This window comes from Oncorhynchus keta, chromosome 22, assembly GCF_023373465.1.
Source record: "Oncorhynchus keta strain PuntledgeMale-10-30-2019 chromosome 22, Oket_V2, whole genome shotgun sequence".
NCBI lineage: Eukaryota > Metazoa > Chordata > Actinopteri > Salmoniformes > Salmonidae > Oncorhynchus > Oncorhynchus keta.
The window spans coordinates 28,654,264-28,677,590 of NC_068442.1; the positions used below are offsets into that span (position 1 = coordinate 28,654,264).

The window sequence follows — 23,327 nt, forward strand, 5'->3', positions numbered from 1 at the left end:
CAAAGACCAGACATGACATGTAGAAAGAAAGGGACAATCACCAAATAATGTTACACAATGACTGGACCATAATACGTTGGTGCTGAAAACCACATCTGAATTCAGCTCTTCACCTCTCAGGCCACAGTGTAGGTAGGACCCTACGTAGATGGATGGAGCACCTGTTGTAAATACATGTTGGAGTCATTGGTAATGGATGGATCAGTCATATACATATAATCTCTCATTCTAGTTCAGTAGGATCCGTGTTTGTACTCTTAACTATGCCCCCCAATGAAAAACGTGCTTGCTTTCACCAAAGAGGAGACTTCAGGTTTCCATGGCTACATACTGGACTCCGTGCGATTGTGCAGAGATGCATGTTACTCTCACTGAATCAGATTTACAGAAAGGCGTATATACAGGAAAGACTGTTGATCCACAAACATTTCAATGTTTACAAAAATGGGCCAGCCTGGACTTGCCAAAATGCTTCCAAAACACATGGGAACCATCCACAAAAAAGACAGAACAACATCATACAGCACACACAAATACTTAGGAAGAAGAGATCAGTAAAATACACAATAGCAAAATAGCTAAACATGTGGTCATATGGCAGGATGTTGCTGAAGGATGCTGCCTCAGCTTCAGATTAAATGATGGGCACTGTGATTAGATGTGTGGGGGTACCGCTAAAGCGTCGATAATGCCTCGATAATGATTTTTTTTCACCAATTAGTACATTTTTACATTACATATTCACCAGTAAGCGTTGCATTTGTTCCTTGAAGCTGCAGAGCCCACGTAAGTGGGACAAGAATCGGACAAGAAAGAAGGATGGTCAGAGCGAGAGATTGAAAGAAGGAGTGTGGGAGTTGGAGGGAGATACAGGAGAGAGGATTGAGACTTAAGTGATTGCTACCTGAGAGATACGCTATCTATCTTCACTGTGACAGGAACATAGAGTACCAGCAACAAGCACAGGCACTGATCTCCTACAGGGCCAGCTGGCAGGCACAGCTTTGAAACTGAACAAAATGGCTCTCCACCCCATGGCAAATGGGTAGAATTGCAGGAAATATACTTTAAAACTAGAATTATTCTCAAATGTTTTGAATGCAAAGTGCCCCCCAACCAAATCTCATTTAGGGCTCCAAAAAGGCTAGGGCGGCCCTGATCCCCTATTTGAATATGTGAAGAAAAGCATAATCATGTTGGGGAGAGAGTTTACCTAGTGACAATCTGGTTTACACTCTTGCAGTGTATGCATGGATCATCTTGACCACAGAGATGATCTTTTCTTATCAAATTCACTGGCGTCAATCTAAATATCTCAATGCTGGAAAAGCCAACAGACAAGCACACATTGGCAGATGAGATGGACACGCTCTAAAAACAAGCATAGCCATATGAGAAGTCCAGGAGTGACCTCACCCAAGTATCTTCCATTAGCCAACACTTCTATAAACACACATGTATGCAAGAACACATGTGCAGCATGCACACAACCACACACACATTAAGACTTTGTTCCATCTCTGTCCTGATTGTCTACACAGGGTTGTGGGGGGTTGGAGGGGTGAGGGCCTCTGTTGCCCTGGAAACATTGCCTCACAGCTGGCTGCCATGGCAATGTAGCAAAATGTAGAAAAAGATATCCATGGACAAGACTGTGTAGCCACCTTAAGAAAGTGCATGCATAGCTGTTGGTTACAGGCTCTATCAATCAGTGGAGGCTGCTGAGGGGAGGACAGCTCATAATAATGTCTGGAACAGAGTGAAGGGAATGGCATCAAACAAATGGAAACCATGTGTTTGATGTATTTGATACCATTCCACTTATTTCCCTCCAGCCATTAACACAAGTCCGTCCTCCCCAATTAAGGTGCCACAGACCGCCTGTGCTATCAATCAATCAATCAAATGTATTTATAAAACCCTTTTTACATCAGCAAATGTCACAAAGTGCTTATACAGAAACCCAGTCTAAAACCCCTAAAACTCCATCTATAATGGATGCCTTATTCTGTGAGACTTTACGATGCAGCCACAATGACAGTGTTTGCTTGCCTCTGTCGATTAATCTGAACAAAATATACAGATTTTCAATGGCTGGACCGAGAGGCCTAATCAAATTTCATGTTTAAGGGATTAAAGCATTTAAGCGTTATCAAATCAAATTTTATTTGACACGTACCGAATACAACAGGTGTAGTAGACCTTACAGCGAAATGCTTACCTTAAGGAAATCAATGTGAAATAACTGGCTGATTTTTCTGTGGGATTGTAACCAACAGTAGGCCTAAATCTACAGTAAATCTACTTTCCTCATACAATATCAGAGTTAACCCGTATAATTCCAAGGTGGGAGTGTGTTTGAGAGCTGCATGTGTGGGGTCAGCATCAGCAAATCTCCATCAGCCAATTAAAACACTCACGCTCAATCAAGGCTTGTTGATATTTAAATATGAATGTAAAAAAATAGTTTTTTCCAAACTGAGATACAAAAATGAGTCAACTTCAGATCTGAGGACTCCCGGTAGAAAGGGTCTCATGATGAGGTGTGTAGTAGAGGCTAGCTACAGCTCTGTGTATCAGAAGATAGGTAGCCTAGCGGTTAAAAGTGTTGGGCCATTAAACGAAAGGTGAGAAATGTGAAAAATCTATTGATGTGCCCTTGAGCAAGGCACTTAACCCTAATTGTTCTGCTAAATGCCTACAATGCAATAATTAGATACGCTGACAGCTCCAGTGGATTATTATTCCTTCTCTGTTGTTTGTCCCCAGCTAACAACAAACATTCCCACAACTTTAGAGAACGTTACCTTAGGTAATTACCTAGGGTTTTCATAGTGATGTGCATGGACTGTTTCCAAGAGACCATTAACGTCAAACAGAACTTACCTAGAACGTGGCTACCATGTTCTCAGAACATAAGATACTAATGTTCTAGACACGTTTCATGGGAACTTTGCAAGAACATTCATGTGTCCAGTTTTCTGAGGATTTGGATAATATTTTGTCAACATTACACCAAACATGAATATAAGATATTAATTTTCAAGACTCGTTTCATGGAAATGTTGCAAGCAACGTCGCACCAAACACACACAGAACATGGTTGCCATGTTCTCAGAATATAAGATATTAATATTCTAGATATGTGTCATGGGAACATTGCAAGAACATTCCTGAGTCCAATTACGTTTAAGGGACTCAGGACGTTCAAGGGACTTCCCTAAAGACGTTTTCAAGATGCCATCTGATGATCCCAAAGAAACTTTCTCCCTAAAATGTTGTGTTTCTTTACACACCACCCCATGTCACTGTGATTGGTAAACCACTGATCCAATCACAGTTCTTTGTCTGTTAGCAAGGTTAGGGAGACACACACACAAACAGTGCTTTTGACATACAATGTTTGCAACTTACATATTTGACACACTTGGATGATTACATTGTGTATGTTCAATTATACAGTAATTATTATTCAATAATAACAACTCTGAGCTACCAAGGAGAGCCCCTGAGGACAACGGGGGCCACATGCTTAAGGACCTCTATGCAAGACATTCATGGTTGTTAACCCTCGCTAGGCTGCCGACCCAGGCGGTATCCCTAGCCGTGCCCACAGGCGGTTATCCCCACCTGCTTCAAGACGTGCACTATCACCACCATGCCCAAGAAAGTTAATGACTACCGACCTGTAGCACTCACTTCCATCTTCATGAAGGCTAGTCAAAGACCACATCACCTACTCCCCGACAGACTCAACCCTCTCCAATTCCTCTACCGCCCTGACAGATCCACGGACGATGCAATCGCCATTGTACTGCACACTGCCCTCACCCACCTTGACAAAAGGGAGGGAGGAGGTGAGGGGTCTGGCAGAGTGGTGCCAGGAAAATAACCTCCCTCAACGTCAACAAAATGAAGGAGCTGATCATGGACTTCAGGAGACAGCAGAGGGAGAACGCCCCTATCCACATCGACGGGATGGGGAAAGGGTGAAAAACTTAAAGTCCCTTGGTGTAAACATCACTGACAATGTGAAATTGTCTACCCACACAGACAGTGTGGTGAAGAAGGTGAAACTGCATCTTCAACCTCAGGAGGCTGAAGAAATCTGTCTTGGCCCCTAAGACCATCACACTTCGACAAATGCACCATTGAGAGCATCATGTCGGGCTGTAATCACCACCTGGTTCGGAAACTGCACCGATCGCAACCGCAGGAAAGCCAAAAAGATCACCAAGGACATCCACCACCCGAGCCACGGTCTATTCACCCCGCAATCATCCAGAAGGCGAGATCAGTACAGGTTACAGGTGCATTAAAGCTGGGACCGAGAAAATGAAAAAGAGCTTCTATCTCAAGGCCATCAGACTGAATTTAGTCAGTCACTAGTCGACTAACACCCGGTTACTCAAATCAAATCAAATGTTATGTCACATGCTCTGAATACAACCTTACCGTGAAATGCTTACTTACAAGCCCTTAACCAACAATGCAGTTTTAGGAAAATAGAGTTAAGTAAATATTTACTTTAAAAACTAACAAGGCTACACACTGGTACTGAATCAATGTGGGGGGGAACATGTTAGTCGAGGTCATTTGTACATGTTGGTATGGGTAAAGTGTCTATGCATAGATAATAAACATCGAGTAGCATCACTGTAAAAAAAGGGGGGCAGTGTCAATGCAAATAGTCCGGATGGCCATTTGACTAATTGTTCAGCAGTCTTACGGCTGTTAAGGAGCCTTTTGGACCTAGACTTGGTGCTCTGGTACCACTTGCCCTGTGGTAGCAGAGAGAACAGTCTATGACTTGGGTGATCGGGGGCCTTTGCTGGAGTCTTTTGGGGCCTTCCTCTGACACCGCCTAGTATATAGGTCCTAGATGGCAGGAAGCTTGGACCCAGTGATGTAGTGGGCTGAATGGACTACCCTCCGTATTGCCCTTGTTGTGCCCGCTTCATGACTTTCCTGGTGTTGATTTCCTTGATAGTTTGTTGGTGATGTTGACACCAAGAAACTTGAAACTCTCCACCAGCACCACTACAGCCCTTCGATGTGAATAGGGATGTGTTTGGCCCTCCTCTTCCTGAAGTCCACGATCATCTCCTTTGTCTTGCTCAAGTTGAGGGAGAGGTTGTTGTCCTGGCACCACACTGCCAGGTCTACCACCATTGCGTCGTCAGCAAACTTAATGATGGTTTTGGAGTCGTACTTGGCCATGCAGTCATGGGTGAACAGGGAGTACAGGAGGAGACTAAGCATGCAACCCTGAGGGGACCCCGTGTTGAGGATCAATGTGGCAGATGTGTTGTTACTAACCCTTACCACATAGGGGCGGCCCGTCAGAAAGTCCAGAATCCAGTTACAAAGGGAGGTGTTTAGTCCCGGGGTCCTTAGCTTAGTGATGAGATTTGTGGGCACTATGGTGTTGAACGCTAAGCTGTAGTCAAAGACCAGCATTCTCACATAAGTGTTCCTTTTGTCCAGGTGGGAAAGGGCAGTGTGGAGTGCGATTGAGATTGCCTCATCTGTGGATCTGTTGTGGCGGTATGCGAATGGGTCTAGGGTCTCTGGTATGATGGTGTTGATGTGAGCCATGACCAACCTTTCAAAGCACTTCATGGCTACCTACATGAGTGATATGGGGTGGTAGCATTTAGGCAGGTTACCTTCGCTTTCTTGGGCACAAGGACTATTGGATTTACAACAGGTGGACTCCAATCAAGTTGTAGAAACATCTCAAGGATGATCAATGGAAACACGATGCACCTGAGCTCAATTCCGAGTCTCATAGCAAAGGGTCAGAATACTTATGTAAATAACATATTTGTTTTTAATTTTTAATACATTTGCAACATTTTCTAAAAACCTGTTTTTGTTTTGTCATTATGGGTTATTGTGTGTTGTGATTGATGAGTAAACAATTTAATTTAACACATTTTAGAATAAAGCTGTAACATCACAAAATGTGGAAAAAGGGAAGGGGCCTGAATATTTCAGAATGCACAAGTGCATCAAAACCGGGATTGAATGACTGAAAAACAGTTTCAATCTCCAGGCCATCAGACTCTTGAACAGCCATCACAACATCTCCTGTAGTAAGAGACAAAGATAAAGTCACAAAACTCACACACACACCTCATACACTGTTTGTAGGTATCCGTACCTTGCCAACAGACAAAGAGCTGTGCATGGATCAGTAGTTCACCAATAAGGGTCTTAATGGGCTTGCTAACTCTGCAATGATGTGTAATGAAACAACGTTTCTTTGGGACCATCAGATGCCATCAGGCGTCATCTTTAGGGATGCCACCGGAACAAACCAGAAGACTCCTGTACTCACATATACTCACATACACACATATGCCCATGCTCACAAACACAAGCACATACACACTCGACCGATTATGATTTTTCAATGCCGATGCCGATACCGGAGGACCAGCAAAGGCCAATACCGATTAATCGGACGATTTTTAAAATGTATTTATTTGTAATAATGACAATTACAACAATACTGAATGAACACTTATTTTAACGTAATATAATACATCAATAAAATCAATTTAGCCTCATAAATAATGAAAAAGGTTCAAATTGGTTTAAATAATGCAAAAACAAAGTGTTGGAGAAGAAAGTAAAAGTGCAATATGTGCCATGTAAGAAAGCTAACGTTTAAGTTCCTTGCTCAGAACATGAGAACATATGAAAGCTGGTGGCAAATTAGGCAGCCCAAACTGTTGCATATGCACTGCGTGCAATGAACGCAAGAGAAGTGACACAATTTCACCTGGTTAATATTGCCTGCTAACCTGGATTTCTTTTAGCTAAATATGCAGGTTTAAAAATATATACCTCTGTGTATTGATTTTAAGAAAGGCATTGATGTTTATGGTTAGGTACACATTGGAGCAACGATACGCACCGCATCGATTATATGCAACACAGGACATGCTAGATAAACTAGTAATATCATCAACCATGTGTAGTTAACTAGTGATTATGATTTATTGATTGAATGTTTTTTATAAGATAAGTTTAATACTAGCTAGCAACTTACCTTGGCTTACTGCATTTGCGTAACAGGCAGTCTCCTCGTGGAGTGCAATGAGAGGCAGGTGGTTAGAGCGTTGGACTAGTTAACTGTAAGGTTGCAAGATTGAATCTCCCGAGCTGACAAGGTGAAAATTTGTCGTTCTGCCCCTGAGCGAGGCAGTTAACCCACCGTTCTTAGGCCATCATTGAAAATAAGAATGTGTTCTTAACTGACTTACCTAGTTAAATAAATATTAAATAAAAGGTGCAAAAAATGTTTTTTTAAATACAGATTTCCGATTGTTATGAAAACTTGAAAATCGGTCCTAATTAATCGGTCGACCTCGAATACACACAATCAATCAAGTCAAATTGATTTATAAAGCCTTTTTTATATCAGCCGATGTCACAAAGTGCTATACAGAAACCAAGCCTAAAACACCAAACAGCAAGCAATGCAGATGCAATTCTGGCTGTTCCGGGGTTGAGATTATAACAGAACATGGCCATGATGTTCAAACGTTCATAGATGACCAGCAGGGTCAAATAATAATACTCACAGCCAAAGCTGTCCCATGTATAGAGACATTAACCCTTTCCACTTATGGGAATTGGCCTAAATGGATCAGGCTAAATGTAAATGTTTCTTACAGAAGGAATATGGTAAGCATATGCATAAGTATTAAGGCTATAACGGTACATGCATTCGTACCAAACCCTTCGATACGAGGACCTCGGTTTGGTACAAAAGCGTTCGGTACGAGGACCTTGGTTCGGTCTGCACTGTGAACCCGAATTAATATATAATAAATATATTTTAAATAATAAAAATGCCTATGCTATGTTGTTTGCCATTGCCTCGTGAGTAAATCTGAGTTGACAAAACATTGTAGGCTATTCCTTTTTTACCGTGCCAATATATCCTCCAAACACCGGCTTCGAGGGCATTATCACTTTCATACAACAGGTTACCAACATATTCAAATAATGATTTACATATTTTCATTAAAAACGTTATATTGTTGAATTTATTCATATTATTTCATCCTTCCACAAGATATAGTCCCGAGACAAATCTGGGGTTGCAACCCAAGCCGGCTGGTCTATCGGTTCGGTTAAGCTAGCCAACAACGGCTAACTTACAGTCACGTCAAACAGTTCAGCCAGAATAACAGCAAAGTATCTGCATTTGCGTTTGTTTAAGCTGTTTTCTATTTTCTATTTATTTGGATACGTCCATAACAATGAGCTATGATGCGCGATTTTGCCTGGAATAGACAATGTGCTCTATTGTCAAGACACTGTTGTTCTAAGGACATAGCCAACAACACAGCTAACACAATCACTTCAAACTGAACCTGGAAAGACAGCAAACTAGCTGCATTTAGTTTCGTTTTGACCTGTTTTCTATTGACTTTTCTTTGTTTATATATCCAAAAAACGATGCCAGCTGATTCATAATTTGGAGTGGCCCGACTCCCAACACGTTCATTACTATGGGACAGCTGGAGATCGAATTTGAATATTGAAACAATGTTGCAAATGACGGAGAGACAGAGAGCAAAGTTTATAAAAATCATTTCTGTTGAAATTTAAATGCCAATCTGAAAGAAATGGGAGATAATGGCTAGATGCTTTTCATAGTGGAGATCAAATATAAAAACTGCCTGGCTGGGCTGATGACAGTGGATTGCGCAGTGAGCTGTAACAAAGTAAATAAGCATTTCAACATCATAGCTTCAACCGGTGGTAATTTGAGGAAAAGACACCGGCTGGAATGTGGTTTTAACCAATCAGCATCCAGGATTAGACCCACCCATTGTATAATACAATCATAGACTCTCCTTGTGTAGCAAAGCAAATTATGAGATTATCTAATCAATGGAAGATGGGATTAAAATGATTGAATAATTAAAAGTTAAATGAGAAGTATATGCTACAATGAACTAGAGCCAACAGGTAGGATGCTATTTAATACTTTGAATGGAAGTGTTGTTATTTGTAACTGTAGGACATTATAAAAGTGCATGCAGATTCAATTAGCTTAGCTAGATGGCTAGCTAATTTAGCTGGCTAGCCATCTTAGAAGCCGGATGTATGTGGAGGTCCTGGGCTGGCATGGTTACACATAGTCTACAGTTCTGAGGCTGGTTGGACGTACTGACAAATTCTCAAAAATTAAGTTGGAGGTGGCTTATGGTAGAGAAATGAACATTACATTCTCTGGTAACCGCTCTGGTGGACATTCCTGCAATCATCATGCCAATTGCACTCTCCCTCAAAACTTGAGACATCTGTGGCATGTTGTTGTATGACAAAACTGCACATTTTAGAGTGGCCTTTTATTGTCCCCAGCTCAAGGTGCACCTGTGTCATGATCATGATGATTATTCAGCTTTTTGATATGCCACACCTGTCAGGTGGATAGATTATCTAGGCAAAAAGAAAGCGTAAAACTAACAGGGATGTAAACAAATATGTGCACAAAGTTTGACAGAAGTAAGCTTTTTTTTGTGCGTATGGAACATTTCTGTTGCATTTATATATTTTTTTTTACATGTTGCGTTCATATTTTTGCTCAGTATCATTTCAATGGACATTTGTGTTCTATTGCCAGCATGACAAGCTGTTATAATATGCGATCTTACAGTGTTAAGCTTTCAAAAGGCAAACAGATCGTAATTTTGGTGCGCACAGAAAGGAGTCATGAGTGCGTTCAGGTGTATGTTTCGATTTTCTTCACAATAGACAAGGATAGGCTCATTCTGTTCAGAACAACCAAGTGTATGACGCCATGTCTTCTTGTAACTGAACATCAAAAACAGTCCAATTTAGGCGTTTCTCAGTGCCCAAATCTGCCATTTTCAACCCTTATACGGGTTTGAGTGTAAAGGGCTACATACACACTAAACACTTCCTGTTTCTTTTAGAAGTTATTTCACACTGTATTTATATACTGTATTCTTCAAATAGCTCACTCTAATATATCTACTACTGTACATTGCATTTTGATAAACTGTTTATACACATTGCATGTTTATATACTGGATTATTGACATAGATCACTGTAATATATCTACTGCTGTACATATTCTTAGTGTTGTTGTTGTTGTTGTGTACATAAACAGATTGTACTTGGATTACTGATAGCGTTATTTGGGTTGTTAATTGGATTCATTCTGAAAAGTTATTATTTTTGTACTTGCTTAACATTTTACTGTACCGTTAAGAGCAGTAAAACACTTCACTACACCCACTATAAAATCTGCTAAACTGTGTATGCGACCAATAAACATTGATTTGATGTATTAGTAGCAGTAGCAATTACCCAATGAAAAGGGAAACGGTGGTAGGCTACAAGATGGGGTAGATATCAAGGTCTGAAGCCCCCCTCAAATAAAAAGTGTGTGTGGAAGAAATGGAATATTAGATTCAGGAAGCGTCTTTACTTCTGCAAGGGTTGAGTACACACCAAATTTCCCAGGTGAGGAGAAACTTGTTACTGACAAGATCAAAAGCCTGACTGCACAAAGCCATCACATTTTCTGTGATGCCTGTGTCTACCCGGAGACTTTCCCATCTGTTAGGAATCCAGAGCCAGTAACGGCAGTAGCAGAGCGAACATACACACCACACACACTGGAAGCCCTTCTTTGAAGAACATGGGCATATACGTGCTCCTTTTTGCTTCAAAAAGTGGAGTAAGGTTGGATGTCCCAGTCCAACTTCAAATCCAGATAGCTATGCATCCCGCCACGGTTTGCCTTGGCCAGCATGTTTTCTAATCGAGCCCAACATCAACATACAATATCTTCCTCTCTATATGTCACACCGATCTATCTACATGGCAATCAGCCTATTTACGGCAAACTTAGTGGTCCTTGCGCACAAGGACGTTACAGTAGGTTGCTTTGGAATTGAATCATTGAGTGAAGTAACCTATTTGATGTTGTAAAGGAGGATGCTCCTTACATGAACCCACTTTGACAGCACTCTGTATGGCCTTAGAAGTGAGTAATCTAGTTAGAGCTGTGTCTATAGGACTTCTGCACGCAGTTTGAATTCCCTGGTTAGCGTATTAACCTAGTTAACTATAAAATGTATGAATGTTTGTTGAGCTCAATTGGATTTTACTTCAGAGTGGGCTACATGTCTAGCCCCATACAAAATGTTTCAAAATGTCCTCTATAGTGGATCGGAAAAATCTGTAACACTAAATTAAGGTACCCTTTAAGTGGGTTTTAAATGTTTTATTATAGAGAGAGTTAAATATTAGCATGTACTTTAAAAATCATTGTTATTGATAAAAAATGGTGTAATTTTGTATCAGCAAGGTTTATACATGGTTACACAGTTAGTAGTCCTTTAAGACAGCTGGATGCTTTATAGATCCTGGGAAATATTTAGGGAAGGGAAGGGGGATTCCTAATCTGTTGCATTCAACCAAAATGTATCTTCCGCATTTAGAATCGAAGAGGTGCGGGGGGCTGCATCAATTAGCGCCTGGGGAGCAGTTGTTGTTAAACTGCATTGCTCAAAGGTAGAACGGCAGATTTTTCCAGCTTGCCGGTTCGGGTATTCAAACCAGCGACCATTTGGTTACTGGCACAATGCTTTTAAAACTAGGCTACCGCTGCCTCGCCACTATTACCCAGCATTGCCACCGACATTATAGTCCTAAAACAGGACATTGAATTTGCACCGAGACCTCAGCAATATGTTGGTGAATGAGGACACTCAAACTGACTCATTGCGTCTCTTATCCAATCTATTCCAACAAACCATGGGCAGAATGACTCCTACATTCTGTCGGTCCCATAATCACAATTCATACCAGTGAGAGTAGAGTTTATTAATTAGGCTGAGGCAAATGCATGTCAGGTGAAATCATTAATTAATCAGGTTGACCGATTAATCGAAACGGCCGATTAATTAGGGTCAATTTCAAGTTTTCATAACAATCGTAATCGGCCGATTACATTGCACTCCACAAGGAGACTGCGTGGCAGGCTGACCACCTTTTACGCAAGTGCAGCAAGAGCCAAGGTAAGTAGCTAGCTCGCATTAAATTGATCTTAACATAATCACTAGTTAACTACACAGAGTTGATGATATTACTAGTTTATCTAGTTTATCCTGCGTTGCATATAATCAATGCGGTTAATTTACCATTGAATCACAGCCTACTTCACAGCCCAAACGGGTGTTGATTTAACAAGCGCATTTGCGAAAAAAGCACTGCCGTTGCACCAATGTGTATTTAACCATAAACATCAATGCCTTTCTTAAAATCAATACACATGTATATATTTTAAACCTGCATATTTAGTTAATATTGCCTGTTAATATTGCCTAATATTAGTTTCCAGATTTTACCATATTAATGACCTAAGGCTCGTATTTCTGTGTGTTATATTATAATTAGGTTTATGATTTGATATTTGATAGAGCAGTCTGACTGAGCGGTGGTAGGCAGCAGAAGGCTAGTAAGCATTCATTCAAACAGCACATTCCTGCATTTGTCAGCAGCTCTTCGCTGTGCTTCAAGCATTGCGCTGTTTATGACTTCATGCCTATCAACTCCCGAGATTAGGCTGGTAATACTATAGTGCCTATAAGAACATCCAATAGTCAAAGGTATATGAAATACAAATGGTATAGAGAGAAATAGTCCTATAATAACTACAACCTAAAACTTCTTACCTGGGAATATTGAAGAGTCATGTTAAAAGGAACCACCAGCTTTCATATGTTCATAACTTAAAGTTAGCTTTCTTACTTTTACTTTCTTCTCCAACACTGTTTTTGCATTATTTAAATCAAATGGAACACGTTTCATTATTTATTTGAGACTAAATACATTTTCTTGATGTATTAAATTAAAATAAAAGTGTTATTTCAGTATTGTTGTAACTATTGCAAATATATATTTAAAAATTATCCGATTGATCGGTAACGGCTTTTTTGTGTGACCTCCAACAATCGGTACCGGTATCGGAGTTAAAAATCATAAAATCGGTCGACCTCTAATATAAACACAACATGTAAAGTGTTAGTCCCATGTTTCATGAGCTGAAATACAAGATTCCAGAAATGTTCCAAAATCACAAAAGCTTATTTAGCTCAAATTTGGTTTACATCCCTGTTAGTGAGCATTTCTCCTTTGCTCCTTTCTCCTTTATTTTATTTAACTAGGCAAGTCAGTTAAGAACAAATTCTTATTTACAATGACGGCCTAACGTGGAACAGTGGGTTAACGTCCTTGTGCAGGGACAGAACAACAGAGTTTTACCTTGTCAGCTCGGGGATTCGATCCAGCAACCTTTCAGTTTCAAGCCCAATGCTCTAACCACTAGGCTACCTGCAACTCCAAAATAATCCATCCACCTGACAGGTGTGGCATATAAAGAAGCTGATTAGCTGATTAAACAGCATGATCATTACACAGGGCCACTCTAAAATGTGCAGTTCTGTCACACAACACAGTTGGCATGCTGACTGCAGAAATGTCCAACAGAGCTGTTGCCAGATAATTTAATGTTAATTTCTCTACCATAAGCCACCTCCAAGATTGTTTTAGAGAATTTGGTAGTATGTCCAGCTGGCCTCACAACCGCAGACCACGTGTAACCACGCCAGCCAAGGACCTCTACATCTGGCTTCTTCACCGGCAGGATTGTCTGAATCCAGACCCCCGGACAACTGATGAAATTGTGGGTTTGAACAACCAAAGAATTTCTGCAAAAGCTGTCAGAAACCGTCTCAGAGAAGCTCATCTGCTCGCTCGTCATCCTCACCAGAGTCTTGACCTGACTGCAGTCCGGAGTAGTAACTGACAACAGTGGGCAAATTCTCAACTTTGGATGGCCACTGACCCGTGAAAAACACAATTCCTGGAAGCTGAAAAATGTCCCAGTTCTTGCATGGCCTGTATACTCACCAGACATGTCACCCATTGAGCAAGTTTGGGATGCTCTGGATCGACGTATACGACAGTGTGTTCCAGTTCCCGCTAATATCATCAAAAGTTGCACAGCCATTGAAGAGGGGTGGGACAACATTCCACAGGCCACAAAGAGCCTGATCAACTATATGCGAAGGAGAAGTGTCGCTGCATGAGGCAAATGGTGGTCACACCAGATATTGACTGGTTTTCTGATCCACGCCCCTACTTTAAAAAAAAGAAGGTATCTGTGACCAACAGATGCATATCTGTATTCCCAGTCATGTGATATACATAGATTAGGGTCTAATGAATTTATTTCAATTGAACTGATTTCCTTATATGAACTATAACTAATATGAAGTATAATCTTTGAAATTGTTGTGTTTATATTTTTTGTTCAGTGTAAATTCAACATAACTGTTTGTTGTAAACATTATTTGAGGGAGTATAAGACTACATGAAACGGTGTCCAAAGTAAACAGGGTTTGGCAAATATAGCCAGTCTTTTAGACAATCTGGACCATTGAGCAGGATGCCTAGGTTCTGACGAGGGTTGAATATTTTCCAGGTATCTAAGAAATATTAGAGAATAAATCACTTTTCTCCTGGGTAACCCGGTATTTCCCACCAAAACCGGAAGTGTTATTCAAAAGCATTTAAATAGGCTGGATTTGATTAGAGCTTTGATCGAAAATTCATGCCTGATGCAACCTGAGCCTGAGACATACATTTCATGAGCCCTACAATAGACATTTCATGAGCCCAAGCGCAAAAAAGGCCAAATGATTTTTGCCGTTATCCAATTAATAGCTATATGATATAGGCTACTGCACATTACGCATGAAAGAAAAACATAAAAGACCATAGATGCAGCTAGCTATATGCTCTCTTGGGTAAATAAATTAAAATAGCTCCAGTAGGCTCATCTTTTTGAGTGTGAACTGTATTACTGTATTGTATTATATGGACTAGAATTTGGCACATCGTTCAAACATGATAAAGCAGGGAGAGAACATGAGATTCTGGTGCAGCACATGAGGCCTACAAAGTTATAAGTATAGCGCATTTGATTTTAGAAAAATAATAGGGCCTATTTGTATAATTAGTAGGCTGAGGCATATATACCTTTCATAATATTTCCTCTAATGTTTTTATAGCCTACCTCCTCTTTCTCTCTCTATTGTTGCTTCATCAGTTAAATTAAATCAGTTTCCTTGTCCTTATCTTCATAATTCTAATGACATCCTTGAATAATATAGGTGTTACGAATCCCTTTTGGCCCGACGGTCTAGGGGGGATGGTAATGAGACCCGTAACATATTTCATGCAAATTATTATTGTGACAAAGTAAAAGTGTGAACGAAATAACCACGACAACAGAAATCTACCGTCAAACTCTAGGTTTATTTATAAACACACGGTAATGGGGGGGAGCAGGAAAAGGGGCTGAGCTGGACCCAAGGAAAGAAACAACAAGTATACAAAAACACACCCCTAAGCTAGACTAGCCTACTTTAACAACAGCTAACTAACTAACCAAAAATACAGTGGGTGGTCCACCCAGTTCTAACTAGTGTATTTAACAAAGTTCACCTACGGGTAGTGTATGCCCATGGGCGACTTGTCTTGGTTTCCCCCTTTTCCCACCAGCAACAAACAAATACCATAACCAAAAATAATACTCACAGGTGATGACAAAGTGCTATGAAGTGCTTTAAACAAAAGAGAGGTTAAGACACAAAGCGAGAGTGAAACACAGAGACCTACAGACATGGCATTTACAGAGAGATTGAGCTGAGCTGAGCTCTAGAACAAACAAATGATGGGGTTTTTAAACCATGGGGAAGGAACTGTAATAGGTCAGGAAATAGGAGGAGGTGTGTCTTCTGATTGATGATTGATTGGGGAGTGATGATTTTCACCTGTGAGGGGAGAAGGAGAGAAAAGAAACACACACAGGATACACACAGACACAGGATAACTGTATCCGTAACAATAGGTGTAGAATTAGATGCAGAAGGCTTTCACTTCTCTTCATGAAGATTGAATGGTTATGGGTCTGAATAAATAACCGCTATAGCCTACCGCCATCACGCATTTGCCCTTCTTTCACACTACCCGTGAGTTCTACTGGCTGCTATAGTTCATAATATTCAGCAAACAAGCGCTTGCGTTCCTCTTCGAATAGTCTATTGGTATAAGAAACACTAAAATAATTCCATAATGTCCAAAAGCTATTCTAGTCTAACTTTTCCTGCATGGGACTCCAAGAGCTAAAGGGCTCTGTAAGGTTGGATGGGGAGCGTCGCTGCTCAGCTATTTTCAGATGTCTCCAGAGATGTTCAACCGGGTTCAAGTCTGGACTCTGGCTGGGCCACTCAACGACATTCAGAGAATTGTCCGGAAGTCACTCCTGCATTGTCTTGGCAAGGACCCTAAGCACGCAGCCAAGACAATGCAGGAGTGGCTTCTGGACAAGTCTCTGAATGTCCCTGAGCAGCCCAATCAAAGCCCGGACTTGAACTCGATTGAACTGTCCCCATCCAACCTGACAGAGCTTGAGAGGATCTGCAGAGAAGAATGGGAGAAACGTATATCTAAACAAGCCCCTGTATTATAAAAGTAAGAGTAACTACAGAAACACAAAATGTAATATTGATATGGACCAATAATGCTGTTTTTTAGGGAGGTACGACTGTATTTTACAGTAATGCTGATTATAGTTAAAGTGTGCCTGTTTCAAGATAGGGAACTAAGCGAGAGAATGGAGACATGTTGTACTAAGAATGAAAATACAGGTCGCTCTAAACCTCGGGCCCCTTGTGAAAATTATGAGTCAGAAATTTGGAAACCAAACAGAGAAATGGACTACATTTACATTTACATTTAAGTCATTTAGCAGACGCTCTTATCCAGAGTGACTTACAAATTGGTGCATTCACCTTATGACATCCAGTGGAACAGCCACTTTACAATAGTGCATCTAAATCTTTTAAGGGGGGGTGAGAAGGATTACTTTATCCTATCCTAGGTATTCCTTAAAGAGGTGGGGTTTCAGGTGTCTCCGGAAGGTGGTGATTGACTCCGCTGTCCTGGCGTCGTGAGGGAGTTTGTTCCACCATTGGGGGGCCAGAGCAGCGAACAGTTTTGACTGGGCTGAGCGGGAACTGTACTTCCTCAGTGGTAGGGAGGCGAGCAGGCCAGAGGTGGATGAACGCAGTGCCCTTGTTTGGGTGTAGGGCCTGATCAGAGCCTGGAGGTACTGAGGTGCCGTTCCCCTCACAGCTCCGTAGGCAAGCACCATGGTCTTGTAGCGGATGCGAGCTTCAACTGGAAGCCAGGATCTTTGAAGAAAAAGTTGGAAAGACTTCAGGTGGAAGGGACCATACCAGGTGCTCCTGACCACATCCTCTGCTGTCAAGGTAGCAGAATGAGATACATGGATACACGCATCCCACTGAACAGAACCAAGAAATCAGAATGGCAAGGAACATTGGTGAATGCAAAAGGACCTACTTCTGGATTGGTCTCACCGTGATAGTAGGGACCGTTGTCTGCCTCCTGCTGGCCAGTAATGATCTAGGCGTATCCAGGGACCGTCCCCAGCCAACAGGACCAATGCAGGCCCACAGTAGAGGCCCAGAAGAAGCAGGTAAGGTTACGAGAGGAAAACTAAATTTCAAAGACAATATGAACTCATTCCTTTCCACAGCACAGATGGTGGCGAATGGCCTCTCCCCAAGCACTTCCTGTTGGGTCTGTGGGCTAAGACCACTGGGGGTAGGGGAAGAATTCCCTTTATTTGGTGTCCTAGCCGGTGGTTTCTCTTCCCATTCACACCACCCTGCCACCACTGCAGATACCAATGTCAAGTCCAAGCATGACTCTGTCCCCCTCCCATCATTAACACATACTAATCCCCCGTTATCCATAAATCCTTCAACTATACTTCCATTGTTCTTTATATTTACTTCCCCAGATTTCATTATGGGCATTAAAATCACCACACCATATTACCTTCCTACCCCTACACATCCTATCAATCCCGTCTAAATGTGCTAACATGAGACGTTTGGAGGGGTTATAGAAAATAACTCTATTCCTACATATTTCTATCTCCAATACACTGTATTCCACCCCCTCTGTAACAAACGTAGAACAAGCCACACCTGACCCCTCCAATTCTATCACACTGTACCAAACTGAATCCCAGATTCACAAACTTCAGTTGAGGTTTGAGCCATGTCTCTTGTACACACACTACATCTGGTGCTACATCCATATCATATACAAACTTCTTAAACTCCTGCCCGTTAGCTTTTACGCTTGTAGTGTTCAATTGAAGGACCTCAATAGGTTGTTCCAAACCATCACCTCTTGGCTGATTTAACATCTCATGCATCATTACTTCAGTTGCTTCTGTAATTCCCAGGAAATCTTTGGCCACGCATACCACTATGTGTGTAGACTTCTTCTTAACCTGATCACTCATATTCATCACACTACACATGAACTTCAAGAAGTCAACCCAGTTCACCACCAACAATTATTCTGTGACCGCACACTGATGGTCACATGTCTTGAAGACCCCAGTTCGTACGACTCAATAATCTCCCCCTTCCATTGGAGGCTGGTGCATCAATTTCCTAAAAGGTTGTGTCCGCTGAACTCGCGGTGCTGCTTCCGCATACGTTTCCTTGTTTGTGATCTCTGTACCTCACTATATCCCCCCCGCAGTTAAAGTATCTTGCCTTGGCCTCCACCCCACACCTGCCATAATCATGTGGCCCCCCCACACTCCGCACAACATCTCTGCACCGGCACAAACTCCCTAACATAAAAGCTGAAAAATCCTAGATGTACTCGTCTCAGAAGATTCCCTTCAAACTCCCTTCAAACTGTAACAGCGCCATAGTTCTTTCTACTCCACCCTCTTTTCTTACTGCTCATTTGCCTCGCATCATCCACTTTCCCCCCAGTCACCTCCCTCACACTCCCCCATTGACACCTCCATCAGAACTCCCGCAATCAGCAATCACCCCTCTCACTTTCGCCCTACTGCCAGGGATATGGCATCTCACCTTACCTCCATTTAGCGCCTCCATTTTCAGTATCTTGACCCTACTATATTAACCACGAATATCATTCATTTTCCTTTCCCTACGCACCAACTTTTACATGTTCTATATCTGATTTGATGGCCTTTGACAACATTATCAGATGTAACATTTTAGTGATTGTTCTCCTGTACCTCATCTCCCTGCCGGTTTGCAAGTTCTCCCACTTAAAAATATGAGAGAGGCCTGTAATGTTCATCATAGGTACACTTCAACTATGACTGACAAAATGAGAAAAAAAAATCTAGAAAATCACATTGTAGGATTTTTTATGAATTTATTTGCAAACTATGGTGGAATTTGTTTTGGCCCATTCCTCCATGCAGATCTCCTTTAGAGCAGTGATGTTTTGGGGCTGTTGCTGGGCAACACAGACTTTCAACTCCCTCCAAAGATTTTCTATGGGGTTGAGATCTGGAGACAGGCTAGGCCACTCCAGGACCTTGAAATGCTTCTTACGAAGCCACTCCTTCATTGCCCGGGCAGTGTGTTTGGGATCATTGTCATGCTGAAAGACCCAGCCACGTTTCATCTTCAATGCCCTTGCTGATGGAAGGAGGTTTTCACTCAAAATCTCACGATACATGGCCCCATTCATTCTTTCCTTTACACGGATCAGTCATCCTGGTCCCTTTGCACAAAAACAGCCCCAAAGCATGATGTTTCCACCCCTATACTTCACAGTAGGTATGGTGTTCTTTGGATGCAACTCAGCATTCTTTGTCCTCCAAACACGACGAGTTTAGTTTTTACCAAAAAGGTCTATTTTGGTTTCATCTGACCATATGACATTCTCCCAATCTTCTTCTGGATCATCCAAATGCTCTCTAACAAACTTTGCATGTTATTTTGGCATTCATGTGTGTCACATATCAGTTTGCAAACAATGTACAAAAATATATATATATCATTGAGTTAATAAAGCCACATACAAACATGGTCTCTTTTTTGTTTTCTTGAGTAAGGCAGCTCTAAAATGCAAGCCAGCAGTAAATACAGTGTTGCACCCTGATTGGCTCAGTGTTCTGTCACTCATGGGGACACCACCGCCAAGTCTAAGGGTAGAGCTAGAAAATTAACGCCCCTTGGGTACTAACATAGTTACATTAGAAGTGCCTATCCAAGAAGACTCAAGGTCATTGGCCACAGATAAAATGACATCAAAATCACATTATATCTACAGTAGCTTTGATTGGACTCATCATGTCAACATCATACTTTCAAAATCTTAGCTAGCAGTCATCAGCCTCCAGTATTTATGCTGCAGTAGTTTATGTGTCGGGGGGCTAGGGTCAGTTTGTTATATCTGGAGTACTTCTCCTGTCCTATTCGGTGTCCTGTGTGAATCTAAGTGTGCGTTCTCTAATTCTCTCCTTCTCTCTTTCTTTCTCTCTCTCGGAGGACCTGAGCCCTAGGACCATGCCCCAGGACTACCTGACATGATGACTCCTTGCTGTCCCCAGTCCACCTGGCCATGCTGCTGCTCCAGTTTCAACTGGCCTGGGCCCTAGGACCATGTCCCAGGACTACCTGACATGAGGACTCCTTGCTGTCCCCAGTCCACCTGGCCATGCTCCTGCTCCAGTTTCAACTGTTCTGCCTTACTATTATTCAACCATGCTGGGTCATTTATGAACATTTGAACATCTTGGCCACGTTCTGTTATAATCTCCACCCGGCACAGCCAAAGAGGACTGGCCACCCCACATATGCTCTCTCTAATTCTCTCTTTCTTTCTCTCTCTCTCGGAGGACCTGAGCCCTAGGACAGTGCCCCAGGACTACCTGACATGATGGCTCCTTGCTGTCCCCATTCCACCTGACTGCTGCTGCTCCAGTTTCAACTGTTCTGCCTTATTATTATTCGACCATGCTGGTCATTTATGAACATTTGAACATCTTGGTCATGTTCTGTTATAATCTCTACCCGGCACAGCCAGAAGAGGACTGGCCACCCCACATAGCCCGGTTCCTCTCTAGGTTTCTTCCTAGGTTTTGGCCTTTCTAGGGAGTTTTTCCTAGCCACCGTGCTTTTACACCTGCATTGTTTGCTGTTTGGGGTTTTAGGCTGGGTTTCTGTACAGCACTTTGAGATATCAGCTGATGTACGAAGGGCTATATAAATAAATTTGATTTGATTTGATTTGATTTGATCAAGAATCAAGTCGACAATCTACTGGCAAATCCTTTTTAATCCTTGTCATACGAAGATAAATAATTAAGAGAAATTATAGATAAAACATTTCGGTGCTCATCGGCGATTGGACATAAACATTACACAACAAGTTGGAAATTGAAATTCAACAATGAGTGGTTTGGAAGGAATCAGTGGCTAACTGCAAGCATTGCAAAGCAACCATTAGCTTGCTATTCAGTGGAGTGGCTGTGTGGTCCCAAGTATAAGATTAAGGGTATCTTTTCTTTGTTTAAAATGATAAACATTCAACATTGGCCATGCTGTCAAAGCATGATTTGTGCCACGCTCAAAACAACTTATCTCACAACTGCAAAATCTGAATTTAGTGAGTTCAAGACAACTGGGAACTCAGGAAAAATGAGCCATGACTGGGAAAATACATTTTTAACTTTCAATACAACTCGGAATTGTAAATTCGGGACTCGGGTCTCTTTCTAAAGCTACGACCTGAAGATCACTGACGCCATCATGATTCAACCTTTTTCTTCCCCAAGTTCCCAGTTGTCTTGAAAGCACCATAAAATGCAGAGAATGCCAGACTTTGATGACAAAGTTTGATGACAAAATTTGCCCATGAAGGACCACTGCTTATATGCCCCCTTTATTTTTCCTACGGTTCTGACTTGTTGTACAGGGATTACACTGTAAGAACGGTCCATGTTCTGAATTCTGTCACTATACATTTCAAATGTGCTGAACAAATGGTTATATTGACTACGTCCGTCCTAGCACGCTCATTACTGTCTTAATCTAAACTACCGATTGCCCCTTATCCGCTTGTCGTCCCCTTATGCTATAGTTTGTACATCTCAATTGTCAGTAGAAAACACACTTGTTTAAGCAAGTCAGCCATATCGGCTATTTTTTAAAAAAAACAGTAAATGAGGCAGAATGAACTGCTTCGCTGCCAGACAAGACTCCGCTGATAGCCAGGTGTAGCAGTGGTAAGGTGTTGGGACTGCTGTTGGGACAGCTTTATGTAGGCCCTAACAGTTTGTGGGCACCGTTTGTCACCGTTATAGTGGAATGAATGTATTGTTTAGTGTTGTGCTGTATAGTGGCTTTGCTGGCATGCATCCCACTTGTTTTTGTTGCCCCACCAAGATTTACATGCTAAAATCACCTACGGTCCAGACTGAGGATAAATCCTCACATAATGCATCCCTGACTACCTCAGATCTGAACACAATCAGACGACAAAAGGGACTTTGGTGCGTCTAAAGCATTCTTTTCAATGCAATATTCGTATTCTGACAGCAGAAGTTGCATGTAAGTGTCAAGTGTAGACAACAGTACTGCGCACCGATTTTACATTTAGAATCCGGTGAAAAATGTCGGTAGTTAGATGTCTACAGCGGGTGGTCCCTAAAACACAGCGCTCTGAACAATCGATCGGTAGACGAACGCTAGATCGTGTGCGAACCTTAGGAAACATGGTCCTCAGAACGTTATGTGCTAGCTGGACTGAGAACAATATACAAAGAGGCGATATCTCCCTCCTGTATGGGGGACCAGTGACGGTAAGGGGACCAACAAACAGGAGCAGGGGGATACAACAGATGCATTCAATAGAAATAGACTAGCCTATATACCCAACATCTCGCCATTCATTCACAAATATAGGCTATTCATCCCCAACAACAGCCTAGTGTATAGTCTAATGAAAATGTAATTTAAACAATATTCTTGAGTCTTACCTTGTAAATCTTCTGATTTCGCCAGTGTATAAAACTCGAAAGCAATCCCTTTACGTGTGCTGTGCTCCCCAAAAAAAAAAAAAAAAAAAATATATATAGATATATTATGATTTAAATTATTTTATGCATCTACCTATACATCTAGCCTATGTTTTTGCCTCTGTGCACTCAGGTTGTCGGAATATAACTGCATTTATACTTTACGCAACAATGCATCAGATTGAGAGATGATATGTCTGTTTCAGCCTGTGCTGTGACGAATCCAGATGTGAGGCTATATTGTGATATGAAGCCTAGGCAAAATAAAACAGATTTGGAGGCGGTTTCACGGACTTA

General features: G+C 41.6%; 1 protein-coding gene across 3 annotated transcripts in view; it reads right to left on the bottom strand.

The window, feature by feature from the left end:
• LOC118401294 (CMP-N-acetylneuraminate-beta-galactosamide-alpha-2,3-sialyltransferase 2-like) overlaps positions 1-23,061 on the bottom strand; it is a 36,072-nt gene extending 13,011 nt beyond the window's left edge. For all 3 annotated transcript variants that reach the window (XM_035798678.2, XM_052474992.1, XM_052474991.1), the window contains exon 1: positions 22,992-23,061. The gene's annotated coding sequence lies outside the window, so the exon portion shown is untranslated. The remainder of the gene's footprint in view (positions 1-22,991) is intronic.
• Between the last annotated feature and the right edge of the window lie 266 nt (positions 23,062-23,327).